The following is a 12,298-nucleotide window of genomic DNA, read 5'->3' as shown; positions in this document are numbered from 1 at the left end:
TATAGTTGGCAAGCTAAAGACCCATGAGAGACAATGTGTAGTTCTAGTCTGAGTCCAAAGGCCTGAGAACCAGGAGTGCTGATGGGATAAGTTCCAGTCTGAAAGCTGGCCAACTCAAGAACCAAGAAGAACTCATGTTTCAGTCTGAGTCTGAAGGCCAAAAAAATACCAGTGTTCCAACTCAAGCCATTAGGCAGGAGGAGATCCCTATTACTAAGACTTTTTGCTCTATTCAGGCCTTCAGTTGATTAGATGAGGTCTTCTCACATTAGGAGGAGCAATCTGCTTTACTCAGTCCACCAATTCAAAGGTGGAAAACCCTCACAGACATATCCAGAATAACGACTGACCAAATGTCTGGGCACTCCATGGCCCAGTCAAGTTGACACATAAAATTAACCATGACAATATCTATTGCCAATTTTGGAAAATATTCACCACTATGTCTTCAAATATTGCCTCTGCCCATTCTCCTTTCTCTCATTCTGGAACCTCCAAAATACCAATGCTTTATCTTTTTATCATGTCTCATAAGCTCTTTTTACATACTCTGCATTCTTTTTATTCTCTGTACTTCAGAATAGATAGTTCCTATTGACATATTTTCCAGTTCACTAATCTTCTTTTTTGCTATGTTTAATTTGCTATTATATATTTATATATGTATTAAATTCTTAATAAAATCTATTGTATTTTTTTCAGTTCTAGAATGTCCAATATATTCTATTTTATATATTCCAGTTTCTTGGTGACATTTTCAATTTTGTGATAGATTTTCTAGGGTACTTTAATCTCAGTTATTTTAAAGTCCATGTATGATTACTCCAACATTTGGATTATTTGGTGGAGTAATTTGTTTTCCTTTTCCTCTGATTTTTATTTTATAATTTGCCTTTCTTTTGGCAGTGTTGATATTTTTATTTTTTTATTATATGTCAGTCCTTGTGTATAAAAAATAAAAAATTAATCAGGTTCTAACTGATATAGTCTGTTTCCATAAGAAAAAAATACATACTTCTGATTTATTGCAGGCAGTCTGAGTAAGAAAAGATGACCTTCATCCAGTTGGGGACTGAGCTAATTTGAAGATTTTTTTCAGTCCTTTGTGAAAGCTGGTGTATTTCCAGGTCACTCTTGCTCTCAGGTTGTGACACTTTAAGGTTCCCAAATGTACTACCCATGACCTCTTCTCTTCGATACTCTCTGTTCTCCAATACTTGTCTCATCAGTTTATGAGACGTCTGAAAATCTGTGCAGTTACTTATCCATTAAATGCCTCTTTTTGTTTAACTTCTTGGTCTCTCACCTCTGTATGACATGAATTGGCAAATAATTTTAAAAGAAAAAGGGATTAAATATCAGGCTTATTTCAATTTATTTCCCTTTCTTCACATTCTGGCTACCTTGCTAGTCAGATTTTGTTTTGTTTTTGTTTTCTCATCTTTTCTAGTTGTTCTCAGTGGTGTAGTTGCTCACCAACAAGCTATTTTACCATTATTGGAAATATAATCACTCTAAACTACTACACTCCTCCTCTACATGCATTGTACTTTCTTTTGTACAGGAAAACACATTCCCTAAGATTTTTGTACTTGCCTTATTTGTTTTCCCTTGGATCAACAAGCTTAAATCTTAAACCTGAAATATGTCAACAATAAAAATTAAAAATGTAAACACCATCTTTTGTGTACTTTGAGTGTTGAACTTGCTAGATCTCAAAAATACATTGTTATAGACACAGATCACTTACTAAAAAAGGACCTCAATATAGGGCTTCCCTGGTGGCACAGTGGTTGAGAGTCCGCCTGCCGATGCAGGGGACACGGGTTCGTGCCCCAGTCCGGGAAGATCCCACATGCCGCGGAGCGGCTGGGTCCATGAGCCATGGCAGCTGGGCCTGCATGTCTGGAGCCTGTGCTCTGCAAGGGGAGAGGCCACAGCAGTGAGAGGCCCACGTACCACAAATATATATATATATATATATATATATATATATATATATATATATATATATATATATATATAAAATAAATAAAATAAAAAAGGACCTCAATATAATTCTGTACTTACAGATGCTCCACTTTAAACTTTAAATCTAACCATAACACAGATGTTCACGTGATTTCCTCAAAACATAGGCATATCTTGTATAGTAAAAATTATTAGAGAAAGCTGGAAAAGAGTATAAATACTATGTTGTGTATTTCAGGAAGTGAGATGGATAAGATGGATATGTGCTCAAATCCTGGCTTGACGACTTATTACTTATGTGACGTAGGATTTAAAATCCTTACTCCTCAATTTCCTCTTCTGTTAACTCAGTCATTAATACACATATGCAACAACACATGTAACATGTGCAAACATGTTACATATGTGATGACATATGTAACAACATATTTAACATGTAATGACATATGTAGTGATATATGTAATAACATATGTAATATGAGGATTTTGTAAGTTTAAATGAAAAAATAGGTATAAAATGTGTAACAAAATTTGCTTGACTCAAACTGCTCAATCAATATTAGTCATTTATTCATATTCTTTGAAAATAATTTTTCATGCTAAGTAAAAGTATCTAGCAATAAATTAGAATTACACTTGAATTCTGGGTTTTTAAATCACAAGGGAGTAGATTATTTTAGGTTAAATATCTACTTTTTTTTAAGGTGATGAAAATTTTTACATATAAAACAAAATGAAATATAGAGGAGAAATGATTTGAGGCTCAAAAGAATTCCTTTATAGGAAGGAAAAATTTTAAATAGCTAAAGTTTTTACTAGAGAACCTTTGTACTTAAGGTTAGGTTAATTGACAAGATTAAGTAATAGGGTCATAAAGGCATATAAAAATTAGGAGTAGTTGAAAGTAAACCTTTAAGTTGTTATGAGATTTTAAAGTATATTTTAAAAATAGATTTTAAGTAGCATAAAACCTTGCAAATTAAAGCAAAACTGATTCTAATGTTGTGTTCAGAGAATCATGATAGCTTAGAACTGTAAGGGGTGGCATTTAAAAGATGGTATTTAAAAGATTATCAGACCTAGAAAGGTTAAGTAACTTTCCAAGGTTACACACATACAAAGGCTGAGATATAAGAAATTGGAATCTGTGTTGAATACCTTTGATCTACCTCTTCAGTTGCACTCTCCATTCTCATGTAATCTGAACTGTGGTCTGAAAGGCTTCTTGTTGACTTCACCCAATAGGCAACATTATCAGGAGATTAGAGGGAGGCAAGAAAGTGAGGTCAATGTATATAATCCTTGTATCACCTCCCTCCATGGTCACTCTGGGCTGACCCTATTGTTTGCTTAAGGTTATATTTTATTTATATATTGTTTGCCAGGCAGTCCTCACAACATAGCTGTTAAAAGCTGCTGTTACAAGCCTCAGGGTATTGCACTATCCCTGTGGTTTACCTCTGTTCTTCCCTTTATTAAGCTTTTTTCAAATTACCCAGTTGCATGCTCCATCTTTTTTCTGTTTGGACCCTGATACACACAGAAAGTCTTTAACTGGAAGCTCAGAACTTTGTGGTTCTTTACTAAACATTTTATGCTTCTCAATACAATCAGATTGTTGCTTCCTGAAAAGTTATTGATTTCCTACACAGATTACATAGAATGTTCTGATCCTCAAGTATGTTCATAAGGCCAATCACTCTTGCATATGTCACATATTCCTACTTTGTTTCTTAACATGTAGTTTTAATTGTGAAAGTAAATTTATGTAAATAGATATTTTAGGATAATAATTACATAATGCCAAACATTTTCAAAACCCTGAGAAAAACAATGTATCCAAAACAGTCCAGTGAAATGTTCTTGCCAATGGATTTATATTATTTTATTTGTTACTTTATTTGTATATACTTTTTTGTAATTAAAGTTCTTCAGTGCATTGGGGCAAATTTACATAGAAAAATGCAAGTAAATGAACACGCAATAGCTATACGTGCCAACCACATTAATTGGCAATAGAGAAGAATAAGCATAGTCACTTACCAAGAGTACCTTTCACTCCATCTCCTAACCCACCACTTTTTGAAAAGAATGTTTTATGTTCTCACCATTACTAAGACATCTTCTAATGGCAAATTTAAACTCTTTATAGAGCCAGATTTTCATGATTGTTTCAGTACATTTACTAACTTTAAAATTGTGTTTTATTTACTCCTTACTCCCTGTCTTGAAGTTGTATTTTAGTTCATGAACATGCAAAGTCTCCATGGTGATTCAGAAGAGAAAGTCCATCTAACATGGGCCCAGATTTTCCAGTTTCTAATTGTATTATTAATTTTAAAAAACAATAAAAATGTACATTTCAAAACAGTTCAGGAAAAGTTCAGCACCGAATGAAGCTACAAATTATGAGTAATTTGTTAGGTACATGGATTTCAAGTTCAAAAGTACCATGAGATGTTTTCATAATTAAAATAAAAATTTATCATACTTTTTTTCTTTTCACATCAATAAATTCTTCTTGTGTTCTCACCTTCATTGCATTCAGATTTTAAAGCCATAGCTAAAGCTGCATGTTTTCTCCAGATTTTTTTGGATAATTTGTCAACTGGAAATGGAAGTCTAAAATTAAAGTCTTTAAAATTATATTATCTTAAGCAAGGATTTGTAGGAAAAAAATCAACCCATATTGCTTTATTTTATTCAGCACATAAAGGCGAATTTAGTGCTCTTGCTAAGTTCACTATTCCAAAAAGTGGCACGACTAAAATGGGCTTAGTATAATCTGATATTCAATCTTAGAGTAGCCAAATTGCCTCAAGTCACGTGGAACAAGTGGCCTTATTACCCATTAAAATCTGAGTTAATCCGTTAGTTTTGAAACCAAGCAGGACCCTGTGGGGCTCCTGGGCACAGAAGACTTTACATGTCCCCTATTTCTTGTAGGGAATAGACTCCAGCCTCCATGACCTTCCCTGAATTCCAGAGGGCAGATTCAAATAGTTGCTAATCAGGGAAGGGAGGGGATGCAGAGATAAGAGAGGAGCAGCCAAGAAACAATAGCTCAGCCTTGGGGCAAGGTCCTGGTTCCCCTTCAAGGGATACACATAACAATATCTTTTGAGCTCTTTATAGAACTAAAACCCCCAAATGGAAGATGTAGCATTCTTCATTCCAGAGAAGACCACTTGAGGCCAGATTAAAGGAACCAGAGAAGCTCATCAAGATATTACCTGAAGCCAAATTAAAGGAGTGAAGGCCCTGCACACAACCTAATCTTAACAGCAACCCCACACTTGAACTATTGCTATAGAACTCCTCACCAAATCCCCCGGGTGGGGACACACAGTTTTCGAGGGCAGGAGCCCACTGTGTCCCCCTTTGCCTGTCAAAGCAATAAAGCTATTCTTTTCTACTTAACCCAAAATTCTGCCTGCCAGATTCGATTCAGCACTGGTGTACAGAGGCTGAGTTTTTGGCATCAGTTTCCATAAATCTAAAATCTGTTCTTGAAATGTATATTTAAAATATTTTAATATGACATCAAATGATAGTACTAAAATGATATAAATATATATGATAGTTGGATACTCTCTTTTATATTATGAAGTATACATTTATTGGATAACAAAGCATTTGTGTATTTTGAAATTTTTGCACCAAAGATTGCATCAGAGTCTTTGAATGATAGGTAACGACTTTTATAATCTTAAATTAACTGACAACAATGTACATCATTGGATGATGAATAATTCCTATATTTAGGAGTTGAACATATTTTACCTATGGGCTTTCTTCGGACCCCACATGATAAGATGAACCACCATGATCCTATATTCACTGATTTTACAACAACCAGGTATACTCAGTAATGTTATATGCTTGGTTAAGATTCTTTAATCACAAAGAAAAGAAATCCACTGAAGTTAGCCCAGGGTAAGAAGACTTTATTATAAGCTTACGTGTGGTAAAGGTCCAGAACTAGAATGAATAAGCATCATGAAAAGAAGCAACTCCAGTGACCACATTCTCTTCCTTTTTCTCTCATAGAGTAAATGATCACCTTTTTGAGTTTCTATTTTTCTTTGCATGTCTTTTCTGCTCTTCTCTCCATTGATTTACTGCCAATTGACTTACTCTGCTTACTCATACTTTATGGTAGCTCAAATATTTAACTTGAGGATTTGTTTATTCAATTTGAAAAGCAAATATTTACTAAGCACAACCTGTGTTCTAGGTACAGATGATTTCATTTTGCCATGGCTCCAACTCTGTCTCACTTTCTGTCAGTTTCTTTCCTCCTCTTACGCCTCTTACACAAGCCTATTACCTGCTTCTTTATGTTTCCAAATTTAAATTCTCCAAAAAGAAACTTGCTCTCTACTACAGAAGCTGTAAAGTGTGGCTCAAGGGTTATGTCAAGCCATCCAGATCTGTGTTGTTTGAAACTGACACATTATTGGCCCCGTAACAGGGTTTTATCCCAACATTTACAAGTTGAAAACTTCTTCCGGAAAAAAAATTTAATTTCTGCTATCCCTTGGAGGAAGGGGGCGGGGAGAATTTCTGGCAACACTAGACATTCTTTTCAAAGTAACAATGACTTGGGGCTGATTAGCTACAGCGCTCTAGACAGAGCTGGTGTGTCCAGGTTGCCACTTCTCCCAGTTGTGCCCCACACTAAGCTGAAATTCTTTTGCCTTTTACCTTTGTCTTTATGCACTGACTTATTTTAGAGGAGAACCTCTAAGCAGCAGAAAGGGAACTACTTGTTACCCTGGCCTCCTTCAATCTTTTATATTGTCTGCCTGGCCTCTGGGAGCTTTCCAGTTTGCATCTCCTGGTTTATCTCATCTTGGCACACTAGGAACATCGCAACACAGTGGCCAGCCTGTAACTGAGCTTCTGTAGAAGAAATCACAGGCCCCTGATCCAGAAAGTGAGGGTGGCTTTAGAGCAGAAAATATAGCTACCTAACTAAAAGAAGCTACAGGTGATGCAATTTCCCTTGCAAGAGAGTAAGGATAGGCAGGCCAATATATTAACATAGCTAATTTATCATAATGAGAACAAACTTAAGTATGTTTAAATAACAAAAGAAAAATTCCACTGGAGGAAGATTCAACAACTTTTATCAGTAACATGACTTAGAAATCATACAACACTTTTCAGGGTGATAAGTCGGAAGACTGCAGGGTGCAGATACCCAGTAGTAGCCTCGGAAGGGGATCACATGGAAGAGAAAGCTTGGTGGTACAAAGCCCTGAACTCTCACCATATTTTGAGAGCTGCTAAAAACCAAAATGTTTCTTCCTGGCAAGTAGACTTTACATTCTCTCTTCTAATATTCTAAAGCAGGGGTTGGCACACTATAACCCAGGGCCCAAATCTGGCCTGCTGCCTGTTTTGTAAACAAAGTTTTGTTGGAACACAGCTCTGACTATTTGTTTATTATTGTCTGTGGGTGCTTTCACACTACAGAGTCAGAGTTGAGTAACTGTGACAGACTGACTGGCTAACAGAGCCTAAAATGTTTACTATGGGACACTTCACAGAGAAAGCTTGCCTATCCCTATTCTAAAGAAAGACATACTAAATAAATATATTACAAATATGTTATATAAATATATTACAAAATGGCCCTTCTAATGCAATTAGGTAGGAGAATGGCCCTTCTCCTACTTAATCTAAATTCTGACTCAGTTTAATTTAATCCCCTCATTTTGACTTTGGCTGAAATGAAGGACTATAACACAATATCACCAATGACATTTATTCATATTGAACTCTGTTAGTAAACAACCATTTCTAATTCTAATCCTAATTCACAACCACCAATAACATTTGTAATTCACTATAAATAGAATTTCTTTTGGAAATAATTGTCAGTTTTAGTAATGCCTCCTGTGACATTTCCTACGTTTACTAGTCTCCACTAAACCTTCCCCATTTTTTTACCAGTGAATGTGTATTATGATATAGACCTTCATCTAGACAGTCAGGTTGTTCAAGCATTGATGAAAGAGGTAGTTTCAATTTATGCTAGCATAGGCTTTTAATATATACTGTTAGAAACATAATTATCCTCGCAATGTATAGTTCTCTTTTTTCATTAACTGCAGAAAAAAAAAAAAAACACTTAAAATGAAAGTGGAAATAAAGTTTTCCTTTATCCCAGCAATAATCTACTAGAAAGTATATTGGAAAGCTACTCCCTGCATACAAATAACAAAGTATAAAATACTTCATAATTAACTAGAAATGCATAATATACAATATATAGATATAACTATGAAATTCTGTTGAAAGACTTAAAAGTTAAGTCAATAAATGTGGATGTGATGGTTAATTTTATGTGTCAACTTCACTGGGCATTGGGTTGCCCAGATAGTTGGTCAAACATTACTCTGGGTGTTTTTGTTAGAGTGTCTTTGCATGAGATTAACATTTAAATAGACTAAGTAAAGCAAATTGCCCCCCTAACGTGGGTCCTGCTTGTCCAACCAGTGAAGGGCTGAATAGAAAAGCTGATATTCCCCCGAGTAACAGAGAATTCTTCCTGACTGATTGACTTGAACTGAAACACTGGCTCTTCCTGAGTCTCGAGCTTGCCAGCCTGCACACAGGAACTAAATCGGCAGCTCTGCTCGGTCTTCAGCTTACCGACTCACCCTACAGATCTCGGGACTCGCTCATCTCATAACTGTATATAATCATATATAAGTATACATCCTATTGGTACTGTTTCTCTGGAAAACCCTGACGAATATGGAGGAGAAATACTTTGTTCCAGTTATTAGAGCCCAGTCAGGAAAACAATCAACCCAATCAAAAGAGAAAGGTATAAAGCCCCTAACTAGATCACTGAGGTAAAAAGAGAACTCTATAATTCACAAGGATACCACTCCTAGGGCTGAGGAAACAAAGGAAAGAAGTTGGATTTATTAATACTTTGAAGTTTGTGGAGGTCTCACAGAACTGAAAGACCTTTGAGGAGGGGGCACTGGCAGAGGTCTCTGAGGGGACATAGTTAGGCTGATTCTGTGAAGGTGGGAAAATCTGCAAAATGAATACAGTTGCTGCTGCCAAAGGGGAGAAGTGTTGCTAGGGAGATGCTCACAGGAACAGAAGTATACCTGGAGCCCACGGGAAGCAGATAAGAAGGAGCTAGTTCCTTGACCCTTCTCTTGCCTTATAGCCTCCCTCCAAGAAGCTGACACAAAGAGGAAATGTGGCTTGTAGAGCCCGAGCTCCAGCATCACAAAGCAAGGTGTAGAAGCACAAAGCAAGGTGGGTTTGGGTTTGAGAGACAATAACATAGTAAGTGGTACAACAGATGTCCATTTTCCCCAAGTACCTTTATAAATACAAATGGTTTGAGTGGCAGAATGACGGTAACTTAAATATTTTAGAGTTCAGCTGTAATTTAAAAAAAAAATTGGCAAAGATAATCAACAAACATAATAAAAGTGACTTTATATTATAAACATGAAAATTCATGATAAACAATACTCCAAACAATACTCCACAATATAAATAGTGAAATTAATTAAATAAAACAAACTGTTGAGAGATAGACTCTGTTATATCTTCAAATTTGTAATGATTAATCAATACATGGTGTTAGGAAGAAATCTAAGATATCTTTATTGTATATATCACACTTGAAACCAAATTTATTTTCAGTTGAATTAAAATTTCAAGTATGTAAAATAAGGACACTAAAAAATAGAAGAAAATAATGGTTACCATTTACTTGTTCAGAGTATGGAAATAATATATAAGCATACAAAGAAAGGACAACTTCAAAGGAAGAGTTCGACTGACTACACATAATGTGCAAATTTTATAAACAAAGTCATTACGGGCTTCCCTGGCGCAGTGGTTGAGAGTCCGCCTGCCAATGCAGGGGACGTGGGTTCGTGCCCTGGTCCGGGAGGATCCCACATGCCGCGGAGCGGCTGGGCCCGTGAGCCACTGAGGCTGTGCATCCGGAGCCTGTGCTCTGCAACCAGAGAGGCCACAACCGTGAAAGCCCCGCGTATCGCAAAAAAAAAAAAGGTCAACAAAGTCATTATATGCAAAAATGAAAGGGTGATGGTACATAGGGACAATTCTGCAAATTTGTACAGAAAAAGAGACAGTTCTTGTCATGCAAAAATTTTACAAATAAATGATAGATACAAACATTTCTCCTTAGAAAAATGAGCAAAGTATCTGAACATGGAATGAGAAAGAAGAAATAAAAATGGCAAAAAATATATGAAAAATTAATTCTCTTTAGTAATTACAGAAATGCAGATAAGATGAAAAATTTATATACATATTTTTTGTATGAAATTGCCAAGGCGATAATAAGGACATCCCCACACTTAGCTGGCAGTAGTAAATTGGCACAGCCTGCTTAGAATACATGATCACAAAACGTGCCTACAACCCTAAATAACTTTCTCATTTCTAGGTATCTAACCAGAGAAAATGAACAGAGGTATAGTCAAAGGCTTGGTAAAGGTATATTCTATTATAGTAATAGAAAATTGTAAATAAACTCAATGTCTAACAATAAGTAAATTGTAGTAGAGCTATGTGATGAAATATGTTGCACTGATGTGTTTTAGTGTTCTAAAAATAAACATTTGATCAACTCAGAAACCTTTCAAAACATGCAAAGTAAAAATTACAAGCAAAATACAAAATAATGTTTCGGGTATGATGTTAGATCTAATATACAAAAAAAATAATAGTTATTGTCTCAGTATGGTGAAGTGATTAATGATTGTTTTACTTCTTAAAATATTTTTTTAAAGTTGCCATTTATAAAATCAGACTGCTAAAGTAAAGTTGTTCTTTTCATATAAGAAGGAAATATTTACTCAGAACTTGAACATCATTCTTAGAGCCAATAGTTTTCCTCATTACCCCCAAAACTAAATTCGGAGAGACTTGTGACTTCTACAGTAGCAAAATAAAAGAATTCAGACTTCTCTAAATTCAGACTTCAACTGCTAGTTCTCTAAAGTTCAGTAGTATACAAGCATTTTTCTGAGCATTTGTCAGATATCAACTATCAAATTCTATTTTCTGGGTTAACTAATAGGTTAAATGCTAGTCATATGTTTATTATTTCAAGCTTAATTTTTTGACTTCTTCTCAGAGCTCCAGATTCACACATTTAACTGTCTACCCAGCACCTAATCTTAGAAGTTAAAGTTCACCAAATGACCACGTATAAAAAAAAGAAATTTCTATTCCCTCTGCCATTTCTATATCCTCAGCACCCATGCGTCAGCAGCTTCCTTTTCCTCATTTTCTTAAGAACACACCTAATTATTCATGCCAAAATTTTCACATTTTTCTCAATCTCCAGCTCCCTCCCTAATCTACCCAGCTGGCCTAATCCAATGCTACTATCTGGGTCCAAGCCCCCAGCATTTTTCTTGAACTACTGAAACAGCCTTCTACCTGCTTTTCTTGCTTACACTATTGCTCACCCTCCCAATTGCCCATTTGTTATGAAACAGCTACAGTAGCTATTTAAAAATATCAGTTAAATGACATCGTTCTCTGGCTTAAAAATCTCCAAAAGTTTGTCTTAATTTGGGTTTCCCCAGAAGCAGACCTTGGTAAGGGATGAAGTACAAAGAATTTATTTGACAGCTGATCCCAAGGAATACCAGTCAGACTGGGGACATAAGACAGAAAAAGGGAAGAAGCCATAAACAGTGCATTACTAAGCAAACTGCCACTGTGAGCAAGTGAAGATGAATCCTATAGGGAATTCTAGAAGCCAACATAGAACACGTGCCTCATGTAATCCCACTTAGCTGAGCAAAGAAGTCAGTTCCTGTTAGACATTTGTTGAGGTTGTTCCTACAAGGGATGGTGGTTCGGGACTGTAGGCATTGATTCCCCAGCATTTCTGGCCTGCCACTCATTCATGTGGAACAGCCTCCGTGGACCAAGAGGGAGAGACCAAGACAGAGAGAGAGAGAGCACTCAAGCAGAGAGTCATAGACACTGACAACTGGAAGGCAGGTCTGAGGGCCTAGAAAAGTTAAGTTCCATCAAGGATGGAACCCTGAGAGCTAAATGATACTGCACCTTTTGTACCACTCTGATCCATGCATGACTTACTTAATCTCAGGAAAATGGCTTGTATTCTTTACATACATATAGACATACAACAGTACGAGTCCATTCCTGAAATTGATCTCAAGGTGGAGATTAATATCTATCATCTTCCTCTATCACTGCTTCTACATTCCATTTAACGTTGGTCAGCCTTGATGTTGAATTAAGTTAGAGTTCTTCAACCTCAGCACTATTA

At 36.0% G+C, this 12,298-nt stretch overlaps 1 protein-coding gene across 1 annotated transcript in view; it reads right to left on the bottom strand.

Moving 5' to 3' along the window:
- GALNT13 (polypeptide N-acetylgalactosaminyltransferase 13) overlaps positions 1–12,298 on the bottom strand; it is a 982,370-nt gene that overhangs the window by 580,699 nt on the left and 389,373 nt on the right. The gene's annotated exons all lie outside the window — the stretch shown is intronic.

Source organism: Stenella coeruleoalba (genome assembly GCF_951394435.1).
Source record: "Stenella coeruleoalba genome assembly, chromosome: 6".
NCBI lineage: Eukaryota > Metazoa > Chordata > Mammalia > Artiodactyla > Delphinidae > Stenella > Stenella coeruleoalba.
The sequence above is the reverse complement of the archived record's forward strand: the minus strand, read 5'-3'. Positions and strand labels throughout refer to the sequence as shown.